The 24,536-nt window shown below is 44.8% G+C and overlaps 1 protein-coding gene across 2 annotated transcripts in view; it reads left to right on the top strand.

The window, feature by feature from the left end:
* cadm4 (cell adhesion molecule 4) overlaps positions 1-24,536 on the top strand; it is a 172,919-nt gene that overhangs the window by 57,417 nt on the left and 90,966 nt on the right. The window contains exon 1 of one of the 2 annotated variants that reach the window (XM_030393218.1): positions 19,394-19,416. The exons of the other annotated variant lie outside the window; for it this stretch is intronic. The gene's annotated coding sequence lies outside the window, so the exon portion shown is untranslated. Of the gene's footprint in view, positions 1-19,393; positions 19,417-24,536 lie in introns of those variants that run through there. 2 annotated transcript variants of the gene reach the window in all.

Raw genomic sequence — 24,536 nt, 5'->3', positions numbered from 1 at the left:
AGTCGTTTACCAGCTAACAATCCATTCTAGCTTGCCGCACTTCTCTCCCGACTCCCCAGCCTCTGCCTCTTATTCCGTCTTTCAGTCCATTTCCCTCCCTCTCCCCTTGAGCGTGCTCGCAGAAGCGGCCTCGCCAATTTACTGTAACTCTCCATCATCTTTTCTCCCCTCTCCCTCATTTTCTTTTTTCATCTCCCTGCATTTCCTTTCTCAATCAAATATACATGGGGCTTTTGCGGGGCCTCCCTCCCTCTCTCCTCTCTCCTCTCTCCTTTCTCTCCTCTCTCTCTCTCTCTCTCCTTTCTCTCTCTCTCTCTCTCTCTCTCTCTCTCCTTTCTCTCGCTCTCCCTCTTTCAAACATTTTCTCATGTTTTCTTCCACCACTGTCAAGCCATTTTATCTTGACATTTCAAAACCGAGGCGCACTCTCTCCAGGAAAAAATGTCTCAATTGTACGCACGATGTTGGGCTGATTCATGTGATTGTGTTTGTGTGTGTGTGTGTGTGCTTGTTTCTTCTGTTCCTCTATTCAAGAATGTGTGTGCAGGCCTTCCATGTCATGACGTACCCTGATGCCCTTAGGCTTCGCTCAGAATCACACCATTCATATTGTCTGCATGGTGTTGTCAACTTTGACAACTATCACTTTGTGTGTGTGTGTGTGTGTGTGTGTGAGTGTGTACATTTCCATTTGTGTTTGTTTATGTGTGGACACAGCATTTCGAGATTGCTCATGTGTGGACAAGGATAAATAATTGATTACGCTGGAAGTATACCAGCCATTGTCTCCAACATGACGCGTGATGGATGTTGCGCTCGGGGGAGTTTGTGTGCCTCTGTGTGTGTGTGTGTGCGTGTGGATATATATATATATATATATATATATATATATATATACATGTATGTGTGTATGTGTGTGCTCTCTCAAGGAGTAATTATCACTGGAAGGTTGCTGCACTATTGGCAAATGCCAAATGTTTTGTTCTGCTCTGCTCCAGGTTAATTGGCTGATTGAAGTACAAGACTCCTACTAATGCTTTATTGTGTTGTTATGTGTGAGTGTGATTGCGTGCGTGTGTGCGTGTGAGACTGGAGTGTGCGTGCGCCTTTCTCCACACTTGTACCATGGTAAAAAAAAAAAAAAAGAAGGACTAGATGATTCGGCTCTAGAACAAAGAAAAGCAGTGCTAGAGGTGATAATGAGGGTAAATCCTGTTACGTGCAGACACACTGAATGTTCTTAAAGGATAATTCCCTTTTTGTTATGACCTGGTATTATTTGTGTAGTTTGTGGCAGTTTTGATAACTCTGTACTCAACAAAGTGCTGCGATTCTGGGAACAAGGTGACATTGCTGTAACGAAGTCTGATAGCTCGGGTAACTTCATCTGATTTGATCAGATGACCAAATGAGGTGCATCCACACACCACTTTGTTTAGGGGACAAAACCTGGTATAAGTGCACTTTGTATATTGTCATTGTACGGGGTAACTGCACATGAAGCGGCTCTTAGATTCTGATGTTCGGAATAAATGTCTGTCGTTTTTGTCTTGACCCGTCAGCTATTATCCTGATGGGTACCAGCCTAATTTTACTTCCAACAGGTCTAATAAATTGACATTTCTGTAGCGCTTTTCCAGTCACACTCGTCAAATTGCCCATCCGCCCACACAATCGTACACGGATGGCGGAGGCTGACGGGCAAGGTGCCGGCCTGCTCATCTGGAGCAATTTGAGGGTTCAGCGTCTTCCGTAAGGAATCGAGGATACTTCGATGTGTAGCAGTGGGGGCTGGGGAACAGAACCAACGACCTTCCGATTACTGGACGAATTGCCGTGTCTGCTTAACCACAGCCGCGCACGACACAGCAGCCTCGTCAGTGGCCCTCCAGCGTCACCTCCCTGATGTGCCCTCCAAGTGCATCAACGTAAAGAGTGAGACTTAAACCCAAAGCATGGATTTTTCTTTCTCCTATCCAAAAAAAATCATAGTTTGAAGCTCAAGGCCACCGACCAAGCTGCTTCACAAGTTTGGAGTGGGAACGTTTTGTGAGTACAGTTTTACATTAATTAATTGTCCTTTAAGAACGATGATCCAGGATCTTCTTATGAATCGACAAACAGCAGCCAGGCCCTGACACAGTTGGCTCTGTGGTCCTTTTGTCACCACAAGTTGACCCGAGCATGGGAAACACTCCAGGCTTACACCGCTCACGGGCTGAAATGTCACTTGCGCATGGAAGGAATGCACGAGAAGCACTGGCCATGTGTGGACAGGCACGTTGTGTCTATGCGTGTCTGTGTATGTGTGGAGGAGTGCTCAAGAGAAAATGGAGATAAAGCGTGCCCCTTCAAGTGTGTGTGTGTGTGTGTGTGTGTGTGTACATGTGTAGGCGTGTGTGTGTGTGTGTGTTTAAGCCTGTGGATCAGAGCACTGGTTAAATGAGAGGGGTAATGCTGTAGCTTTGTCAGAGCGACGAGGGGCCTAACTCAGCATTAGTCTGACTGATCTCCATTTGTTCCACCCGTGTAGAGAGAGAGTCAGACGAGGGAGCCGGAGAGAGGAGGAGAGGGGAACAGAGAGGCAGAGGGAGCGTGATGAATTACATAACCATTTGGGAGTTGGGGATGGGGCAGAGAGGTTGGGAAGGGAAGGGAGCCAACGGAGGGAGGCACAGAGACCAAAAAAGAGAGGATGGTGACTAATTGTGTGGACTCAGTTTAAAAATGAATGTTTTTGAAGACGGCGTCAAAAAAAAAAAGGCGCTGGTTCTCCTCGTCCGCACCGAGGCCGGAACTAATGTTCTCTCTTCTGCAGGTCGCGCCGACAACAAGCCCGAGCGTCAGCAGGTTGATTCCGTGTTTCCAGATCCTGCTAGGTGGCTGTTTTTGAAATGGGTAAAAAAAACAACCATGAAACAACCACTGAAACATCTCTCAAAGAAGAAGATTTACTCATCTTCTCCATCAGAGCGCTTACAGAGGCTTCAAAACCAAAAACCAAAAAAAAAAGGAACCAAAAGATTCGTTTTTTAACATTTCGTGTGGGTGTACAGTAAAATAAGGGAACAAGGAGTCTGCTTTCTTTAAAAAGGAGAAGAAATGACAGCACAGAGAAGATTGAAAAGGGGAGCGGGGAACTCGGGCGCTTTTTCTTTGCTCAGGTATTGTTTCCCCCTCCCTCTTTTCTCTCCTTCCCCACCATCGCTCTCCTTTGATCTGAGCTCATGCCGAATTTAAAAAATGTGCTTTAGCCCGAACCTTGCGTCATCTTTTCTCTCGCGCGCACACACATAAAAAAAGGCGCACAATGATAACTCTCTCTCTCTCTGTCTCTCTGTCTCTCTCTCCACACTCGCAGCACAAAATCCAAAGCATTCACATGGCTTCATGCTGTTATAATTTGGGTTCCGCGTGAGTGGGTTGCAAGACGATGACAGCCAGAGGACGGCATGAAAGAGCTGCCACCCAGTCCTCGGCTTGAGACAAGCTCATAGACCCCAAAACCCTGCCTATCTGCTTAACAAGCGCCCGTATCGCATTATAACCGAGTCTCAAAAGTCTAACACTGATGCCTCGGGCGCCTTTTTTTCCGGATGTAATTATCATACACTAGAAATCACACTCACTGTAACGCCGAAATGGAGCCTGTGAGAAATTACCCACTCATTTTTCTTTTCAGCGGTCGCGAAGGGCTCAAAGAACGGGTAATCAGTTCCTCTGGAATTAAGTTCCTCTGGAGACGTTAATGCAGATGCAGATTAAGGAAGCCCAGAAAACGTATAGCTCGAGACGTTTTCAGCGGAGGAAGGGTGTCGCGGTAAATTGGTAATAAAGAAGAAACACCGGGGTGTTAAAAATACACCGTCGGACTGAGAGACGGAGAACGATCACGTGGTGGAAAAACAAATAAATGATGCTTTACAAGAAGAGTCCATCAAAAGGCACACACTCTGACAGGAACCAGAAAAGGCTTTTGAGACACAGAAAGGGAAAGAGGTTGTAAGTGAGAGGTGGAAAAAAAAGGGGGAACAGGTCTTTACACGCTTTCTGCCTCTTACCATCTTCCTTTTGATTGGCCCCCTTGATGTTTCCCTGCCGGCCCATTCATCTCTAAAAATCCTAAAAATCTTAACTTACAGTTGTCCCGACGACAGTTTGAAAATGTTAGCTTTTCATCCAGGTTGTGTTTTTTGTTTCGTTTTTTCCCACACAGGCCTGTAGTCAGCTTTTTGTGTGTGTGAATAGATACTTGTTTGCATCTAGAGAGCCTCTCGTAGTTTTTGCCTGTCGGACTGTTTATCTCGGCTTACGCGCGCCTCATGCCAGCTCTCGGAAAACCTGGAGCGCGGAGCCCAAACCTTGCCAAATTGTTAACATTTGAAACATTTTTACTTGTGAAATGTTTTGTTGTCGTTGTTGTTGTTGTTTTCTCTTTGCTCGGGGAGAGGGAACCAGCAGGAGCAGCCTTTAAATAAAAATCTGAATGCTCGCTGCCAATGCAATGGCGCTCCTTTGAACACCAACCTGTGTGGTTCCTGGAGATTTCGTGCTCCTGAGAGAGAGTGTCTTATGTCCATGCCAGCAACATTTGCACAGCTAATATGAATGTGTGTGTTTTCTTGTGCTATGCCAAACGTTCTAAGCTGAGACCGCTGTTCTGTACATTTATCTCGCCAATTAGGGCCTTTAAGTGGATAGGCTGAAGGATCGGTGCACATTTTACAACCCAGCGCACCCTTAAACTTGAAGGTCGAATGTAGGTGATTCCCAAAATGACACATATCACCGCTCTCCAAAAACAACATGACTGTTTTAACGCAGCAGCGACAGGCGGACCGCATCTTGGGGAAGGGAAGCACCGTTGCCCCAGGGCCTCCTAACTCAGGGAGATGTAGCAGCTTCAGCAGTCTGATCTGGGGAATCACACCAACAACCTGCCGTTTGCCAGGCGGCATCTCAAGAGAGATGATCTAATAGTTTCAGAACAGCAAGCGAATAGATACTAACACTGTCCTGATCACACTGTGACCTTTAAAATCTCTACAGCGAAGTGGATGGGGATCCATTTAAGGAACCCAGACCTAAATGAAGCACACGGGGGGGGGGAAAAGAAAAAAAAAAGTGAAGGGTTGGCTAGCTGTAATGGGCCGATATGGTGTGTTTATGTTGCGCCTGTGTAATCATGTTACACCCACCCTGACCTTGCTACTGGCAGGCTTCCAATTGGAGTAGGTGGCCCACAGTGCGAGAGCGTGCGAGGAGGAAGGCAGAAGCTTTTCCGAACGAGGTTGTTTGGTGGTGCACTGTCTGAGCCCGAGGGGTCGAGCATTAGCCGCGGTGGTCACAGGGCGTACGGAGGGATTCTGGCGTGTGGAGTGAGATGTGCGCACATGTGTTTGCGTGATCTGGGATGAGCTGGTGGTGGTGGTGGTGGTGCGATTTCCCATCCGTGTTTGTGTGCGGGGGAGATGAGGCCAGGTTGTTTGGAGTTTTATCTGAACCTGAGGGTTCAAGCAGAGGTTTTAGGATGAATTATGAGCAGGTGTTTGTGCGTTTGTAAACACCGCGTACAATTTTATGCTAGGGTATCAGCCCCCCTGCCCCTACACGGCCGGCCAGTGGGTCATATCATATTCATGTGTCCAACGAAATGTTACAGCTGGGTCTTGGTCTCGGGGTGTATTTTCAGCATCACAGACGGGAATAAATGATCATAGATATATTATAGGAAGATTACAGGAATATTCCAGGCGGCCGTGTGCCTTTATGATCCTCTTGCTCCTTCTCACTCTGATCATGAAGGTGACACTTTTTTACAGAGAATAGCGGCTGAAAATTTTTATAGAATTGAGTATTTATAGCTCATGATTCAGTGAACGCTATAAATCCAAAGAAGAAACTGACAGGAGGGGCGGGACCGAGAGAGAAGGGGCACAATTACGAATCCGTCTGCTACTTCAGCACCACGGACAGCGCTGTGGATTTATCAATACGCGGCGCAGTCAGACAACTTTTATTTCAGAGTCATGGTCGGGGCTGTAGATTTCTAAAATGCACAAACCTTGCTGAGATAAGTGATCAATGATTTTGGCAAGCTAGACCAACATACCTGCCAACATTTGGCTGAGGAGGAGAGGGAAATTTAGGGGGTATCTGCAAAAGTCCCCCCACCCCCATATACAAGGTACAAGGTAATTTATACATCGTTAAAAAAGGCAGGGTTGCTTTATGAAATGAAAGTTTGTGAACGCCTTCATGCTACGTAAATAACAGAACATAAGTACAGTTGTTTACTTGCAAATATACGTGAACACAGAGTGCATCTTTTGAGTCTGCCTCAGGGTGCGTGTAAACAGCAGCAGCAAGACTTTGATGATCAGATCAGGCGTCTTCATTTGAAAAGTTTGACATGTGGTGAACACTGTCCATCAAGCTCGACTGCGTGTGAGCATCGATGTTACAAACACGGAGTCCACCTCTCCTCGCCCAGCTGTAGTTCTGCCCTCTGTCGGCTCAGAACACGGTCCACCCGTCGTGTGCAACAGCTGGTTCCCAGATGTTTGAGTGGAGAGAGGTCTCTGTGGGCACAACAACTGTCGCTGATTTTTAACGCTGTTTTCCCATTTTGGCAGTTTCCTTTTCCTGCGATGAGACATTAGCCTTAAACCATGCTGGATTAGCGTGGGTTCCTTTCCCGACTCTTTTTCTTCCCCGGGGCGATCCAGTCGGTCAGGTGGGATGGTTGACAGCTCTTCATCCAAAACACCCGCTTTCTTCTCCAATGTCGATGTTCCACCATGTGTTTTCAGCAGTAAAGCCGGATCAATCTTACGTTCGAAGCACGCAGCGAGAAACACAAAATGCAAATGTCCATCACAAAATATCACTAGTAAAAGTAAAAACAAGTAAAAACACTGTGAGTGTGTGTGTGTGTGTGTGTGTGTGTTGTGAGGAGCCGGCACAGGCGGATAGACCTTGATGAAGAAAAAGAGGAAGGTCAAAATTATGCAGGACTCCAGACAGGAAGCAAATGTCAATAAATGGGAAGGTCTCACAGCGCGTTGGGTGAAATTTGTAAGCCTATTTCTTTTTCTGGAGACCTGCTTCATCCATTATCAGCGGCACAGTGACGGGACTCGTGTCATGCAGGGCTTGTCTTCCGGGCGTGCTCACCAGTGCTCATGGGTTGGGTTGCCAGGTACCATGACACAGAAACACCCTTTTGATCAGATCAGGCGGTTGACGGGATAATTTACAAAGTGGGAGCACAGTGGAATAAAAAACAAAACAAAAAAAAAAACAAGACTCAGCATTTTCCACTAAACAGCCCTTCTGGCCCTGCACTCTCTCTGCTACCCGGGGATGGAGGTTAACAAGGGAGGATGAGTTCAGGGATGGGGGTGAGGTGGGATGCCATCCCCCTCGTTAGTGTCCACCAGGTATTAGCGCCTCGCGGACAAGAATTGTGTGCTGTGTGTACAGTGTTATCCCTGGCTGTGACAGGCAGGAGGTCAGGACATGATGGTACAAGGGAGAGAGAGAAATAAACAGTGGGGGAGCTCAGTGAGGAAGCCATGTTGGACAACACTTCCTAATGAGTCCTGGCACTTGCCCTACAGCAAGGAGGAGACGAGGGAGGGAGAGACGGGCAGCTCAGGACAGGGGAGAATTTTCATGAATACAGTTTTATATAAATACCGTGGCGCTTTCAAGTTCCCATAAGCACCTGTGCTTGTCTTTGCTTTTTTTTGGTATTCCTCCACTGCCTGATGCCTCCGCAAATTTCTATCGATTTACTAATGATTTTTTATTTTCCTTTGAGAGTCGTTTGAATGTTGAATGTCGTCATCATCATCATCTGCCACGGAAGAAGGGCAGTGTGAAGGAGCGGAAGAAGAAGTGGGAAGAGACAGACGGAGTCGGCGGTGCAGCCGGCAGATAGCGGGACAAAAAAAACTATGTCTCAAGGCTAGAAGTTGATTGAGAGAGAGAGGAGGAGAAATTAAAATGATGAGAGAGAAGCATAATGAGAGAGAGACTGATGAATGGGAGAAGGCGAAAAAGGAAGATGAAAAGACGGAAAATAAAGACGGAGATGCATGTAAAGGAGAGATCTTTTTTTTTTTCGCACGAAGGCAAATTCGGTAACCTGAGGAGCCAAAGCTTGAGCGGGATTGAAACGACGGCAGGGAAGACTGAAGAGTGGCGCCAGAAGTGGGTGAGAGAGTGTGAATCGACGAGGGGGAGCTGCAAGACAGGAGAGAGAGAGGGAGAGCGGGTTCATGGTCTAAAGCATCAGAAACTCTCCCTCTCTCTCTCCCTGCCTACCAGATACACCTTTATAATGACTTTTCTCACGCAGCCTCCCGTCCTATTATCGGCGCTATTCAACCAGCCTGCCCACGTAGGTCAAGTCGTGTTGACCTGAATCCTAAGTACCTTGTAGCACCTCTGAACCCATCTCACAAAGTCATTCATTAAATAACACTGTGAGCTTGGGGGATGGGGTGATGGAGAGTAGTCATACCACAGCTTGAGCGAAAATCCTGTTGCTCACAAATTATTCAGAAACATGAGACCCTCATGGAGACGATACAGCGGTTAAAAGAGTGGCTCTACGTCTCTGAGCTGATAGGTGAGCTCGGGTAGGTCAAACGTTAGTTCGGACATCGATCGTTGCTGCGATTGTGTTTTTTTTTTTTATGTGTCCCCCCCCCCCCGGCTGCTGAGACAGCGAAAGTCTGCCGGTCGCAGCACAAAGATCCATGATGTTGACGCTCCGAAAATGTCTTGTGCAATCTTGTGTGGTAAAGAGTGCATCTGAGAAGTGCTGAGAGAAGATGAGGAATATTTGCAGCGCTGAAAGAAAAACCTGTAATGGGTGATGACAGCATGAAACCCAGCGTGGCTTACCTTTCTTTCTTTTCCTTTTTTTTTTTTTGTATCATCCAAGCCAGATTGCTGTGTAAACGCTTGGCTTAGATAATGACATAAGGAGGTGTTAGGCTACATTGCATCCTGTGTGTTGCAATTAGCGCGTCGCTTGCATCACACGAAAAAAAATTCAAAACTGCGGATAAAAAGCTCTGAGGATGGGGAGCCGGGATGAGGAGACGGCCATTAACAGGTGTTTGTATAAATAAGCCGAGAGAAATGGAAACCGGCTCTACAAAGCAAAAAGAGTGGAATAATATCACAGCGTAATGAAGGGGATAATTGTGGTAATGATATGGTGTGTTTGCGCCCATAGAGCTGTTTACCTGACTGCATAGGAGCGCCGGCTTTACTGTAAGGCGAACAGAATTACAGTGAACACTTAAAGCGCCGTGCAAATGAGGATAATTTGTAAAACGCTTGTTACGCGATGATGCAAACACGAGCAAACCGAGCAGAGTTGCGTTCGCGTAACTGGAACGAGGTGCTTCCACTTAAAAAGTACAGTCGGCGGGCCTTCGAGTCCGCTGAGAGTCGGTGGAGATATCGGTGCTTCTTTTTTTAGCAAGACTTCAACCCACCTCCTCCTTCCCCCGCCTCCTTCATTAATTACAGTTTCCATTCTCTTCTCCTCCTCCTCCTGACTCTCGTCACTCCATCATGGGAAAGAGGCAAAAGTCCCCCCCACCTTTTTTTCCCCTCCACACCTTCTTTTCCCCTCCACACCTTCATTGCCTTCCCTCATACCTTGCTTCGTTTCCTCCTCTCTCGGCTGAAAATGGCCCCTCCCGCCTCCACACCGCTGTTTTTTTTTTTTACCTTCGCCCCCTATCTTTCCATCTACCGGACTTGCCATCTTTCCGTCTTTTTTCCCTCTCTATTACTCTGTTGGTTTACCTCCCAGCATCCTCACTCTCCAATCGTCCCTCTCTTTTCTCGAGCGACTCTCCTTCTTTCTCTTTCTGTCAATGGAATGGGAGATAAAGATCTTTAATTAATCAATCCACATACTGTTGCCAACGCTGTCTCCCTGTCTTATGTCTCCGGCTCTGCCGGCAGAATAAAATATGACCTCTTCCACCCTTTCTATAATTCATCCTCGCTCTAAGAATACAAGAATATTATTTTTCCATATTTTGTGAGGTCAGTGTGGAGCTGACCTCTGCACACCTGACTGAGCATTCACACAGGAAGTGGGTGAGGGTTTACCTCCATTATGAATCTGAGTTAAAAAGAGAAAAGCTCATATGTTTTATGACATCTTCTTTTATGACAGGTTAATTAAAACTACTTGAAATTAAGCTTTGGTCTTAGAGCTTTTATTCGGTCGGGCAATTTAATACTTTCATGTCGGGTTAGGCAGTCCCCACTGAAGGTATTCTTTTTCAGGAAATTCAGCCTTAATGACAAAATCACTTCTCATTGACCCCGCAGGCTATGTGTGTGGACGTTGAAAGTTTAATTTGTGCCTTTGGGGGGGGGCCCTCAGCCGTCGTTCTCCTGGGGGTGGTGTCTCAACGAGCCTGATCTGAAATGCACAGACGAGCAGAATTTATGCACTACCTTTTGTTATTACTTTGTGCTGGGTGTTTTTAAAGGCTGACACTGTGGGAGTCCCTCAAGAAGATAATTGACCATCGATCATTTAAAACTATACCAAATTAGCTATCGGCAGCTCCTGTTTGTATTGTACTCATGAATGCACAGACAGCTTTCACTGAATTTCCTTGACAATGAAGAAAACTTGATAATTAATGATTCTCAGGCGAGGAAAATCTTTTGCCTATGGCTTCTAAGTTGATTAGGATGTTCGTCTTAGACAAGATGATGACATCCAGGAATTGTAAATCTCACTGCATCCACAGCTATGTGTGTTTTTTGTCTATGTGTTCAAATTTGACCACATTGTACTGACAGAAGGAGTGCAGTTTTGATGCAAATTGTGGGGGTCTGTTGCTGGTGAGTGCCTTAATTGCCGCCATTAGCTGTGTGTCACAGCCGCCGCTGCAGCTCCTTCCCCCCGACCGTGCCGGCATGCGGACCGAGGCAGCGATCCAGACTAAAGTAGCTAACTTCCCGTTGTTTCCAGGACACTTGCATACACCTGTTCACCGCAACCCCTTCCTCCAACTCTCTCGTGGCCCCCCCACAGAGGCACTCATCGCAGTTGGAAAAAGTCTTCTGTGTACAGGAGGGAGGAATTTATGGATGCGTGGACAGCTTTCTGCTTGGCACCGACTGTCTTTCACTTTATTGCCCCAGACAAAAAGAAACCTGCTTCAGCTGAATTTTTGCCTATTTTTCGCCGAAACGTTGCAGCACCCACAGCAAAACAATGTGTTTGTCGCGCTCCGTTGGCCTCACTCCATCGGATTATGCTTGGATGTTTTGAATTTTTGGCAATCGAGACGCACTCACTGTAACTTACTCTGAACGGGAGCCTTGATCGGATGCCTAAAATGTAAATGTCTCCTTTTGATGCGATTCACAGCTGATGTACGACACCACGTCGCTCGTTTCCCTTTGCCTGTCGGTGTCACAGCGTTTTAGCCCTTTTCCCATCTGTACAACCTTACGCCCACTCTTCCTTGTTGTGAGAAAAGGAAGAAGAGGAAGAAGAAGCTGTGCGCGCACACACGCACACGTTTGCGCAGATGTTTACACATTACAGCATCGCACATACAGACTTCACTGTGAGCCATGATTGTCTCCTGCAGACAATAAGAGCGGAGAGTGACCTCTTGCAGCATCTCCGCGTCTCACACTATCTCTCTGTAATCCCTCATCTCCCCCCCCCCTCCTCATCCACACCTGCTTCTCCTCGCACTCCTCCGTTCTGCTCCATTCCTTATAGTTGCTTTCTTTGTTTGCACTCTTTTCTTGGCTAATCTGTTTCTTGTTATTTCACTCCCCCCCCTCCCCTTTTCTTCCTCTCTTCTTTGTTGCCGTTTCTCTTTTCTCATTTTCACTGTTTGTTTTTCCTCTGTTTTTTTCCCCTCTGCTACGGAACATGCTGTATCTCTTCTCTCCCTCTCTCCCCCCATCCTCCATCCCTCTTGACTTGTTAGCTACTTCACCACACACCATCAAACCATCCCCGCTGTCCTTTCCTCCCCCTTTCATTTTTTTTCTTTTTTTTTACAAGATCCACTCTTGGCTGTATGTTTACCTCTCCAATTAAATTAAACGAATCAAAATTAGTGTTAATTGCTCTTACTTTACTGGCAAGCGTGGAAAATGACTTCATGTTACAAGGGCATATTTCACTCGTCTAACAATAAGCCAAAACATTCAGGCAATATGTCTAAATGGATAAACACTAATTAAATGGAGTGATTAAAAGACACTGTAAAGTCGGGGGAGATTGTCATGCGCAATTTAGCAGAGCTCAGCATGTCACAGTGCCCCAGTTTGACAGGTCTGTTTGCAGACATTGAAATTGATTGTTTCATTAAGCATATCATATGAGAGTGTTTAAGTTGCTGTGATCACCAAACTGAAGTTAGTCATGCTATTTGCAACCAAAAAAAAAAGCTTTCATTTAATCCCAGTGTTCGAAAATTGCATCGAATTTCACATAAAGTTGCTTTTTTTTTCCCCGGCAAAACCAAACACAGTAAACTTTCATTTCACATGTAGGAACATTTCTTTGCATGGGCGATGATTCTGCACCCTGAAGATGAATATGAGGTTGAGGCGGTAATGTCACTGCAAAGTACATTTAGTAGCTGTTCTGGAGCTGATCCAACAGAGGATACTTTGTCAGTGTCATGTTTTGCCTACCTTAGGTGTGAAAAGTACATGCAGCATGTACGAAGGTGGAGTACCAAGAGCATGTAAAGAGCAACGCACAATTACAGTATGTAACTTAACATCACGTACCGGTAGTAGTCGTGTAGTTTTGTGTCTAAACCTTCATCAGAACTGAAGACGCCTCTCGAATGAGATGTGAAACATCTTCAAGAAACTGAAATAGGTCCAGTTCCCTACGATACAGCACCTAACCAAACCAAAACTTAATTGCATTTTTTATCATTGCTAACTTGACCGTAGGATGAGAATGTGTACTTTTTAATGCCTAGACGAGGCAAAGCATGGCACTGACATGGTGAATTGTGAAATGGTGAAGGGCCTAGGAGAGTCCTCTAACCCTTGAAATAATCTGCCTTTGGAGATGATAATTTCCTGGCAGCCCTTGGTGTGTTACATGCTTTGGCATGAAACCAGGTTTCTGGAGCATGATCTTCATCGGCAGATGGAATCTGCTCAGCTGTTACGTACTGGGATTTAAACTTTATTCTCGACCATATATTGTAGATTCTCCTGTTCATTTTATAGACAACATTACAGTGATGTTGTGTGAACAATAACAGGAACAATTCTGTTGTCATTTTCATGTAAAGACAAACCTCCAACCTAATGTTAGTGAAAGAGCTGGTATTAATAAGATATGAAAGCACCTCACATGCATGATAGATGAAGTAGTTGTGTACACTTGATGAAAGAAATTGTGAAGAGGTAGTTATTGTAAGTTGTTGTAATTGGGTGTACATGAGTGAAGGCTCCAGATTGGCAACCAATGGACCTTGTGGTGGGTTGTGAGTGAGCCGTGATGACTACAAAGCTCATGAGTCTGATAATGTAAGAGTCAATTTGTTTAAAAGTCTAAAAGCACAGGAGGTTAATCCACATTCTAACTCTGCAGCGACATGGTAACGCTGCGATGCCACGAAGTGACACAACATCACTTAGAGTTCCACCTCTTCACCGCTCACATCCGCAGAAATGATATTCACAGAAATGTAGAATGTGTTCTATCACTTCGCCGTGATGTAGAATACGTACCTGTCAAACCAAGAAAAGGTTTTCTTAATAACTGTCTGACCCATGAAAAAGAATGGCTCACAAAGCTGTAAAAATAAAACACCCGGTAAGTACTAAAGAGAGAGCGACAGCAGAGGAGAGTTCCTGCTCCCCTCAAACCTCGAGTCATTGTCAATCAGCACACTCCTGCTGCCACTGCAGGGAGTAGCTTTTTCAAATTTAAGCATTTCTGAATGTATTATTTCACCAACAGCCCGACTAAATATATCGACTGCCACTGTATTAAACAATGAATGTCAAAACGGAGACGTAGCGTATATTAAAAATGTGGACTACATGTTTTATGCATCAATCTCTGATTAATTATCCCTTCTGAGATTGTGACGTGTTGAAACCCATTTGTCAGCCAGAGACTGCGCCACTTTCACTCCTCCTCACCAAGCTCTGCTTGGATTTTCGGAAATATTATGGGATGAGAAGAAAATAAATGGCCTCACATTTAGGCGCAGGCAGCAAGTTTATTTATTCATCATATTTATAATGTAAGAATTGAGCTTGCTCTCTCTGGTGTCTCCTTTTGTTTTGCCATCCATCCTGCCTTTCTGCTTCCTTCCACCCCCTCTTCTCCCTCAGCTCTCTCTCTCTGCACATGTGTCCACTGTCTGTGGTTAGAAAGCATTATTTGAAAGATTAATTGCAGCCTACTGTACTGTGGTTACTGTCAACAGTCCCACTGGACCGTACAGAGAGAGAGAAAGAGAGAGCGAAATGGGGAGCAAATGCAACAAGGGAGTTGTTAACGGACGGGGATTGAGAGTGAAAAAAGAAAATAAGAGGTGGCCTGTGAGACCGGAGGAGATGGAGAGAATACAGAGGTGGAGGAAGAGTTGTGGCGGGGGAAAAGGAGAGAGAGTGGAAAGGAGTGAGCGACGAGGACAGCGAGGCAGGGAGGGGTTCGGCGAGAGTCAGTGCAGAAAATGGAATTGGAGGCTACTGTAGCGTTACTCTATCTAGATGGAAAAATAAGGATATAGGTGGATTCAACACTGTGCATGAGAGAGAGGCTTAGGCAGTGAGTTATATGCTTTTGTGATGAGTTTGTGGGACGCCGTGTGCACGTGCTTGCATGTACATCTTGCATGTGTGCGACCTGGTTAGAAGACGGGACTGAACTGAATCGTTGTGGCTCTCCGCGGGGAGGCAGTGCCCAGTGGCTCGATGTAGTCACACACTGAGAAACACAGCATGGACAAGGTGAGCGTGTGAACACCTAACGTATCTCTCATTAGGTCGACTAAGCCAATCTGACCTTATCTCTACCTTGACTCAGATGGCTTATATGGCCATGTACCATTCATTATCCACTTTGCATGAAGAATTCAAAGAGAACTCTCGCTCAGTGTTCCTATGTAAAGCCGAATCCAACTACTCCAACGTGATGCGAGAGGTTCCTCAAGGCTCGGTCCTTGGACCTCTTCTTTTCATTAGACCACACATTAACAGTATAGTTATGCAGATAACTCTGAAAATGTTACCTTATTCTGTCACCAAGCAACTACAAGATTCTCTCCGTGAGGGCGTTTTAAAAAAAATAACTGATTTGACAAGCTTGAACTTTCTCAAGCTTAATGCAGACAAAACTGAGGTAACTGTTTTCAGCACTGAAGAAAGAAGGCTGAGAGGTGATGCACTCCTCGACTACCTGTCTCTGAAAATGATGTCAGAAATCTTTGTGTAACAGCCACGTCAAATCAATCACAAAGTCTATTCTACTGTTCTAAAAAGAAAAAAAAGAAGCAGAAGATTTATGTCCAGGACTTGGTGAAACCGATCCATTCTTCCATTTTTTTCCAGCAGGTTAGATAACAGTTATTGTCTTCGCTCAGATCTCCCTAAAAAAAACCGACATCTCATGCGGCATGCTGCGGATAGAATCCCACTTTTACAAAAACAGCAGGTTTTCACAGTAAAATGTCACAGTAGACTGCTGCAGTTAGGCTTTTGCAATGCATGACAGGCAATTATTTGGATTATTGCAGTAAGCTGCTGTGGATTTGAATTTAAGCGACATTCTGAAATGACTGTAAAAAAGGTAAAAATGGTACTTTATAAGGTAATACTGTAATTATGGTACAGCACCATCCAGTGTATTGTAAATAAAATATTGCAGTTTTACAACAAGGTACACATGCTAACATGCTGAAAAACTAAAAGGGCCTACTGTTGCTCCAACGAGGTACACATGGTGACAGGCTAAGATGTTAGTATGCTAACAGACTAACATGCTAACAGGCAAAGGTGCTGAGAAGCAATACGGTGGGGTTAACATAAAACACAGTACATTGCTGTAATGTTACTGTAAATATACTCCATTCTTTACAATATGCTCAGATGCTTAATACAGTATCAGTGTCCTTTTACTGTCATTGCACTGTATTTTTTACAGTACACGTGTTGTGTTTAGGTAGAAACACAATACTGTGATATTCATCTATATAATTGTAAACATGATTACGGTATACTACGGAGCCCCAGACATGACATGGTCAAAAAAAAAAAAAAAAATTGTGGCCACAATATAGCTATAACGTGCGCCCAAAATACTAATTCGTGGCCACGAAATACTAATTTGTGGCCACAACAAATAAATAACTGCCTAAATGCGGGATAAAAAGATATTGACTAGAACAGAATAAGAAAAGACACTCACCGCGGTTTCTAGAGAAGGTGCACTCGATTTGCTTACCCAGTTGTCCAGGAATTATATTAATGTCATTAATTAGTATTTTGTGCGCACATTATACCTACTTCGTGGCCACAAATTAGTATTTCGTGCGCCCTTTATCCTTATTTCGTGGCCACGAAATACTAAGTTGTGGCCACAATTTAGTATTTCGTGGCCACGAATTAGTATTTCGTGCGCACGCTATAGCTATATTGTGGCCACAATTAACATTTTTTTTGACCATGTCATGTCTGGGGCTCCGTAGTATACCAGTGTAACAAAGTGTAAAAATAAACGTACACACATCACACCGGTTCATCACAGTTCTCAGGCCTCTTCTCCAGCTTCCGGTGTGTCACAGAGTTTAAAGTACCGCAGTCTGTCTATAGATTTGTCAGTGGCTTACGACTGTCTTACCACACTGACCACATGACCCCCCTCACCTGAACAAATGGAGAAGCAGCATTGACACAGCTGATTCAGCAGAGGTGGCACAAACCCTCAGAGGACGCGAGACTTGCACCAACTTTGACCACCACAAATCCAGTAAAACAATTAAAAAAAAAAAAATACTCCTTCTGCATTGCCTTTGACTGAACTTTAACCATCTTATCCCTCTGCTCCTAACTTTTTAAACTGTATTTAAAAAGGTTTCTTTGCTCTTTTAATTTGCGGTTCTAATGCACTTTGAATTACCTTTTGTTTATGAATCATTTAATGCAAATAAACTTAGTTTGAAAATGTGTTTTTAATTATTCCACATGGGTAGTTTTGGAATATTTTCACAAAAGACTCCTCTTACCAAATGGATTCCTCTTTTTTTCGCTCCTCTATAACATTAAACAGCCAATGACATCACCAGTTATTGCAGGAGCACTACAAATATATCAATTAGAATATATACTAATATAGGCTGTATGTATTGCTGGGATTTGCATACTGCTTAACACAGGGCACATCTGTAGCTGTCAAAGTCCTCAAGGATCCTAGCGGCTCTGCCTCATCAATTACGTTGCTACTCGATAACCACTGGCAGGCTCAAGTACGACAGTAAATGAGATTCTCACATAATACGCCATGAGCCAATAATGTCTTTGGAAAGCCTCGCTGCATTCATTAGGATCCGTGTCCAGTTATTGCAGTCCTGCACTTAAAATCGAATACTTACCGCACATATGCCAGCAAATCCTTTTATCGACACAAATTTAATAAAGTTACGCAATGTCTCTTATGCCATATGTCTCAGTTTTGGCTCACTGATATCGGCTTAAAGCATCATCAGAGTCATCATTTCACATCTGGGTGCCGGCTCCTGAGAACACGGCACCAGTTTGACTAGTCTAACATATTTCTCCTGAGTGTGTTGTCATTAACTAGTCAATAACATGGTGGAGAAAGCCGTGTCAGAGTTTTCAGCATTAGCGCGTAACAATACTTGTTGCTCGGTAGATTTTGTTTTTCTCATGATATCATAACAGAGGAAATCAATTCAGCCACATGGCCGCCTGTAGGTAGTGTTTCTTTCTGCGGAGATACATTTTTTTACTGAGTTGTGTGCAGACATTTTCGCCCTCTATAATGAATGTAACAGGCACAGTTCCTCCTGTAAGATTACCGGTATTGTGTACAGATGCAGGCCTTGCAAACAGCACCGAGCTGCTGAGAGCGGCTGTGATTAGAGTCCATGCTGCAGCAACACTGCCCTCTCTGCCCTCGCTGTGTTTTTGAGGTTTACCCGCACTGGAAGAGGCCTCTGCAGGTCTTCATCTAACACTCTCACCTATGCATGGCTTCTTCCTCTTTCTCTGGAACCCAAAGCGCCACAACCTGATAAACGACATAGTTCCTCGGTAGTGTTTTTTTTTTTTGGCTCAAGTTAATAAAAATTCATTGCTGTTCAGAAGTTGTAACATCAGTCCCGGTTGTTTTCTTCTCTGCTTCATCATACTTTGCGTATTTTGTTCTTGCAATGTGGCAAACGACCTAGGAACAAAAAAGTGATAAAATGTGTCTTAATCTATATTTCATTTAACCCCCAACGACACTTTAAGACGAGGGCTTAGTGTGTGCTGAATATGGCTAAAGCACAAAGAAAAAGAGAAAACAACGTGGAATTCTTGCAGTGTTCTTAGAACTTTGTGGTCATATCTTAGGGGTTTTCTTCGTACTATCTGGTGTTGTTGAGCTGTAGTCAAGCATGAACCGATTGTGACATCGCTCGTTGGTTTGTGGAGCACCCTTCTGAAGCCTCCAGTTTGGCATTACGGGGAGAAAATGGGCGTATTTGGATAAGAGGGTGAAGCTGGGAGGACTAAACTGTTTGGATCTGATAACCAGAGGACACAGCATGTCACAAGGGGGCTAAAGCGTGCCCTGCTCTATCGTCGATTTTACACTGAACAGGCCCGTAATTTACAAAATGGAACATCCAAGTGTATTGAAGAAGACTGAGACCATAAACTCATGAGGAAGCTGATCACCGGGGTAATGGATCCGGTGAGAAGTAGGGTCATTTTCTCATAAGCTTACATGTGATCAAACCTTCCAGTGGAGTCGCCCCCTCTGTTGGTTGTTAGAAAGAGTTACAAGTTGTGTGTTGGCTTCACTTTTCAGACCCGGAGGCTTGGATCGCATCATATTGACAGGTGTTATACGTTACAGGCTCAAAACCTTCCCAAACAGAAATCATTGCACCGGATTGCGTTATATTTCGTGTGTGTGTGTGTGTGTGTGTGTGTGTGTGTGCCGTTAGCAGTCTGACACACAGCGACAGGGGAGGAGGGGCTGGTGAAACGGCACAGACGGTCAGCAGTTGGTTTGTCTTCGCGAGTCATTTTGGTCAGTTTATAAAGCTGTTACATTCTGATGCTCCAACCAGCCCACACACCAGGCAACCCACCAGGACTCATCCTTCAATCTGGGCACGTAGTGTGAGTGTATGCATGTGTGGGGAGTATCTGTCTGTTTCTATTTCTGTTTGTTTTTTTGGTTATTTTTCTCTTACTACCTTTGCAACGGCCTTGTATTCTTTCACGATGTGTGCGCTTGTATGTATTTATGTATATTTGTACGCCCCATCTGCATTTGCGTGCGTGCGTGCGTGCGTGCGTACAGTATGTGTGTTGTCATGTCTGTGTGCGGCCTTTGAAATGTGCAGAGGGGGGGCCGTGTGCCTTTGTGCATGCGTCAGTCTTTCTGTCACAAGTGTCAGACAGCAAAGCAAAGTGAAAGGAGGGGTGGGGTGGGGAGTGGGGTGGGTGCGACGGAGAAAAGGACGGATGAGAACAGGAGGAGAAAGGGAGACAGCGAGGCAGTTGTAGGAGTGGAGCTTGAATAAGAGAATTGTTTCAGACGGAGACAGTGTGTGTGTTTGTTCGTGTGCTATAAATCTAACCTCAAAAAGATCAGCTTGACAACGGAGCACACACACTCAACTTTTGAGAGCTACGCGCTCTCTTGTAGAGGAGTAGTTTACAAATACACACCGTGAAAATACGTCCATGCAAAGATAAAAGCTTAAGATGGAAATGCTACAGGCCAGCCCAGCAGCCCACTCACCAAAATGTTGGCAGTTAATGTTTCTGCAAACCACCCATGTGTTCGCATGTGTACGTGTCATAGGCCTACGTACTGCATGACATCCCCGCAACATGTGTCATATCATTTTAGGGTTTTTATGACTTGACTTTTATATCAGGAGGTGGAACATGTATTTTAAGCCAAAACATTTTATTTTCCAAACCCCAACCAAGTGGGTTTTGTACCTCAAGCTAACATTGGCTGACTCGGGATGTTTGAGCGGCAGGGGCAGAAAAAAATGAAAAGGGCACCAGTGGGGCACCAACATGCAGAAAGTTGTGATATATTTATAATGAAGAGATGCACTTTATCATGTTTTTTAGAACAAGGGTGAGCTAATGGAAAAACAATTGACCCATAAAATGTTTAGTGTGATCCCTTCAGTTACTCATACATTTACTCTGTGAATACCAGTCCATTAAAATCTGACAGGTGGAGCAGATTTACATGTTTTTATGCCGCCGTTGTTGACCAGAGCGAATTTCTCCTGTTTCATATTATGTTCCAGAGTAATTTAGAATTAAAAATATAAATAAACAAAATATTTCCTTTGGCAAACCGGTTTTTCTCCCCATCAAAAAACATGTATATTTGCTTGGTTAGTTCTTCTGCCGGTGCCCTTGACTGAGGCAGCGGACCGGAGCTGGAGTAAGTCCCTGCAGGCGCCGCACGGTGGTTGCCCCACCGCTCCTCAGGGATGGGTTAAATGCTGGGAACAAGTTTCAATACCTATACTGACTCTAATTGTATTTGACATGAAAAAAACCCAACACTTTTTATCATCTTCTAATGGGACACACACACAAAAGACACTGAGACACACACACACTAAGCCAGCCAGACAGGAGTCAAACATCCTTTTACAGATAGTTTGATTCGCACAAATGCAGTAATGAGCTCTTCAAGCCTTGCCTACACACAGACCGGCTCTCCCATGTGTATTCACCGAATGCAAACATTAACAGGCTAAAAAGATTAAGTGCACACACACACACACATGCACATAGAAACTCTGTCTTTTTAACGCTCTGTCTCTTTCTCATCCACACAGACACATCAGGGCTGCTAAGCATACCCGTGTATCTCCAATGAAGTGTCGCCCGTACTAATTAGGCTCGAATGCCTTTGTGTGCTGTATGTGTGTGTCCATGCATGCGCGTCCTTTATATCCAGCCGTGGATGTGTGTATGTGTGCATGCGTGCGTGCGTGCGCTCGGCCATCTATCTGTCTCTGTGTTTGACCGCAGTAGATGGATAGCCTCGCTCTGGTCTCTCAGTCCCACAGCCTCGCTCTCTGTGGGACTCCACAGCACAACAAACCATCAAGTTCTCACCCAGACGCCGACCTGCGGGCCGGAGGAGGACAGAGCTAAACTACATCCACACCGAGGGTCGGGTCACGCTCAATCAGAGACAGTGCGGATGATGTGTTTTTCAGGGGCCATGCTGGAAATAAAAAAAAAAAAGTGTTGATGGTCTCCAAACGGTCACACTGGTAAAAAGCTGGATGTCGTAGAGAGCAGGGCGATGTGATGTAGTTTAAATACGAGGATTTAAACTGCACGCACTTTCGTACAGTCTGGAGACGTAATCTTGTGTTTTATTTTACTCCATTGAGAAATCCACATGAAGAATGAGAAAGCGGAGAGCATAGCAGAGCGTCTCAAACCCTGTTTACAGTCTCATCTCCACACCTTGTGAAGTGTGTGTGTGTGTGTGTGTGTGTGCGTGTGTGTGAGAATGTCGGATTGACGGCTCTCGGTCTCGCGCTACCCTTTCCCGGTGTCCCTCCACCTGCACCTCAGCCCCTCGTTAGTTTAAATTCTATTGAAGCGTGTGCTGTTCCCTCGTTCTTTATTTCGGGCCTGTTCCCCTGGTCCTCGTGTTGTTCCCCGTTGCTCTTGTTTTGTTCCTTAATAGGTTTCCCAGTCAGTCCCTAGTTTTTTTGTACTACTCAGGTATTTTCCTTTGCCTGTCATTTTGTTGCCTGCCCTTTAATTTACCTGGATTTTAGCCTTTGGTTGTCATCGTTAAAGCTCTCCTTTTGCTCCTTTACCTGCCGTGCCTTACGCTCGGGTCCATTTTTGCCTAAATGTGACACGTTCATGGGCCTCAGTCAAATAATTTCACGCCTGTTCAGTTGTTTGACAGCAGGTATAGAAAAAATATGTCAATAAAACTAAATAAATTGCAGGTTTTGCTGTATTGAAACATTATGTAGGGTATTGAGAGCAGAAGAATGAACCTGCTGCAACTCAAGAGTCTTACCTGGCTGTTGTGTTCCCTCTGTTGTGTTAGCCGACGGAAAGAAGAGAGAAAAAAAAGGACATTTAGTCATTTTCTTATTGTTTTAATATTTCAGTGTGTGTGGAAGTCTCCTCGAAACCTCACTGACAGCTCACATGTAAACAGCGTTTTGTATATTTTCTGCTTATTGTGGATGTAGTCTGAAAAAAGGCACCAAAAAAAAAAAAAAAAAAAAGGCCAGTTAGATTTCTCTGTCTGTGTCTCATGCTGAAGACAAATGTGACAAATATTATGCACCCGTGGGATGCTTGTTTATACGTATTTGTCTGCCTTTGTGAATTTGCACCTGATTGTTTTGCGCCCTTATCTACATATAACCAATGCTGGTGATGGGAGGCAATCAATCGTCCAACTATCCCATTAGCAGGAGCAGCCTAGAGAAAGGGTTTGTTTGTGTGTGTGTGTGTGTGTGTGTGTCTGCGTCTGTGTGTGTTTTTGTTGCTGGTGGTGGGTGGGGGTGTTCTCTCTGTTAATTTGTGTCAGGCTATTTAAATTCACAGTACAGCCAGAAGAGAGAAAAAAAGAGGGAGGTGGAGAGAGAGGGAAGGGGACGAACGGACTGGAGAACCCGACCGAAAGGGACAGAAAACAAATGGAGTGGAAGGAAAAGCAAGACCGAGAGAGAGGGGGGGGGGGCAGATTAGATGGGAGGGGGGTCGACCAAGTGAGAAAATGAGATGAGGGAAGTGTCGGAGGAGGCCACGGAGTCAAAGTCAGCATTTAATCCCCGAGACGGCTCACGGGACCGGGCAGAAAAAAACAGCCACGCTACAAGTTGGGGCGAACACACATGATGCGCATCACGTGTTTGTCGGTGCACCCTTACAGCCACTCGGCGCTATTATGGAGAGCACACCCTGACCTTACTGTTCAAGGACACGCACCCATATTGAGGATTGTTAAACTTGCAGCCCCGCTATTTAATTAAAAGAAAAAATTGTTTCTCTGCATGATGGTCTCGAAGCTATTTCAAATAACTCTCCACACTGCCAGACATATTGGTTTGAAATAGATTTGAGGGAGAAATATCAAATCCCTTCTTTGCTATTCAATAGAAGCAAGTATTTCAGTCTATTCGAGTTGTTTGGGGTTTTTTTTTTCCGATGTAAACGCCACATTTCTCATTGTGCAGCAGCAGTGTGCGCCGTTATGTGTTTTCCCCAGACTCCACTGCTGCACCGAGACAAGGACATTAGTTACTCAAGAGCAAATTACTTAATTCACAAGCCATTTAGCACCGATCTCTTCCACCCCAGTAAGTAGATACTACTGTCTGCAACACTTCCACTAGCATTAGCCTCCGCATTCATTTCTTCATTACGTTTAGCATTAGCTTAGCTATAGGCACTGTGCCGCCCAGTTAATTAAGTCTGTTTTGGGCGCGGAGCATTTCGGATCACGTAAGCGTGCTAACTGAAGCAGGACCACTCTGTCTTGCCTTGTTGCCTCCCTCATCACACGCCTGTTTCTCTTCTCAGGCTTTACTTCTTTGTCTCCTCGCCTTCCCCGGCTCACATTTTCTCCTGGGGTCACTGGCCAACCATAACAAAGAAAGAGAACTGTCTGTGTTTGTGTGTATCGTGTGTGCTGAATTTCTATCCATGTGGGAACTTCTTTTTTCCTACCCGTCACATGAACATGTGTTCAGGTCAGAATACAGGGTTGTATTTTAGGCTCAACATCAGGTGGAGGTAAAGCTGAGGGATGTAACAGTGAAAGGGTATTAATAGGGTAAATGAGGCCTGGGAGACACATGTCATGCTGCGCATACTCATTCCAGCTGCCAGAATACATGGCTGCAAACCAGGGATATGTTATAACTTCACATTTCTTTGTTTTACTTTTCATTTTGTGTTGTAACCAGTTGTGCATGTAGTCTGTTGAGGTTTAGGCTCTAAAACCACCTGATTACATCCTGTTTTTTCATTTCGCTACAAGGCTGAATATTGTCTAAATGCTGGACAAAATGACCCAGTTTTCAGCTGGAAAATATCCAGATGCATTGTCCAAAACATCTATTTTTGTTGCTGTCTCATACCCAGATGTCTTGTCAAAAATATCCAGTGATCTCACTCTCTGTTGACATGCCATCTCAAACAGCGGTCTCTCTCTGGTCAGAAATATCTGCTTTTGTTGTCACGAACGCATCTGGAAGATTTCCAGA

Source organism: Sparus aurata, chromosome 17, assembly GCF_900880675.1.
Source record: "Sparus aurata chromosome 17, fSpaAur1.1, whole genome shotgun sequence".
Lineage (NCBI taxonomy): Eukaryota > Metazoa > Chordata > Actinopteri > Spariformes > Sparidae > Sparus > Sparus aurata.
Note: the sequence above shows the minus strand (reverse complement) of the source record. Positions and strands in the feature narration are given on the sequence as shown.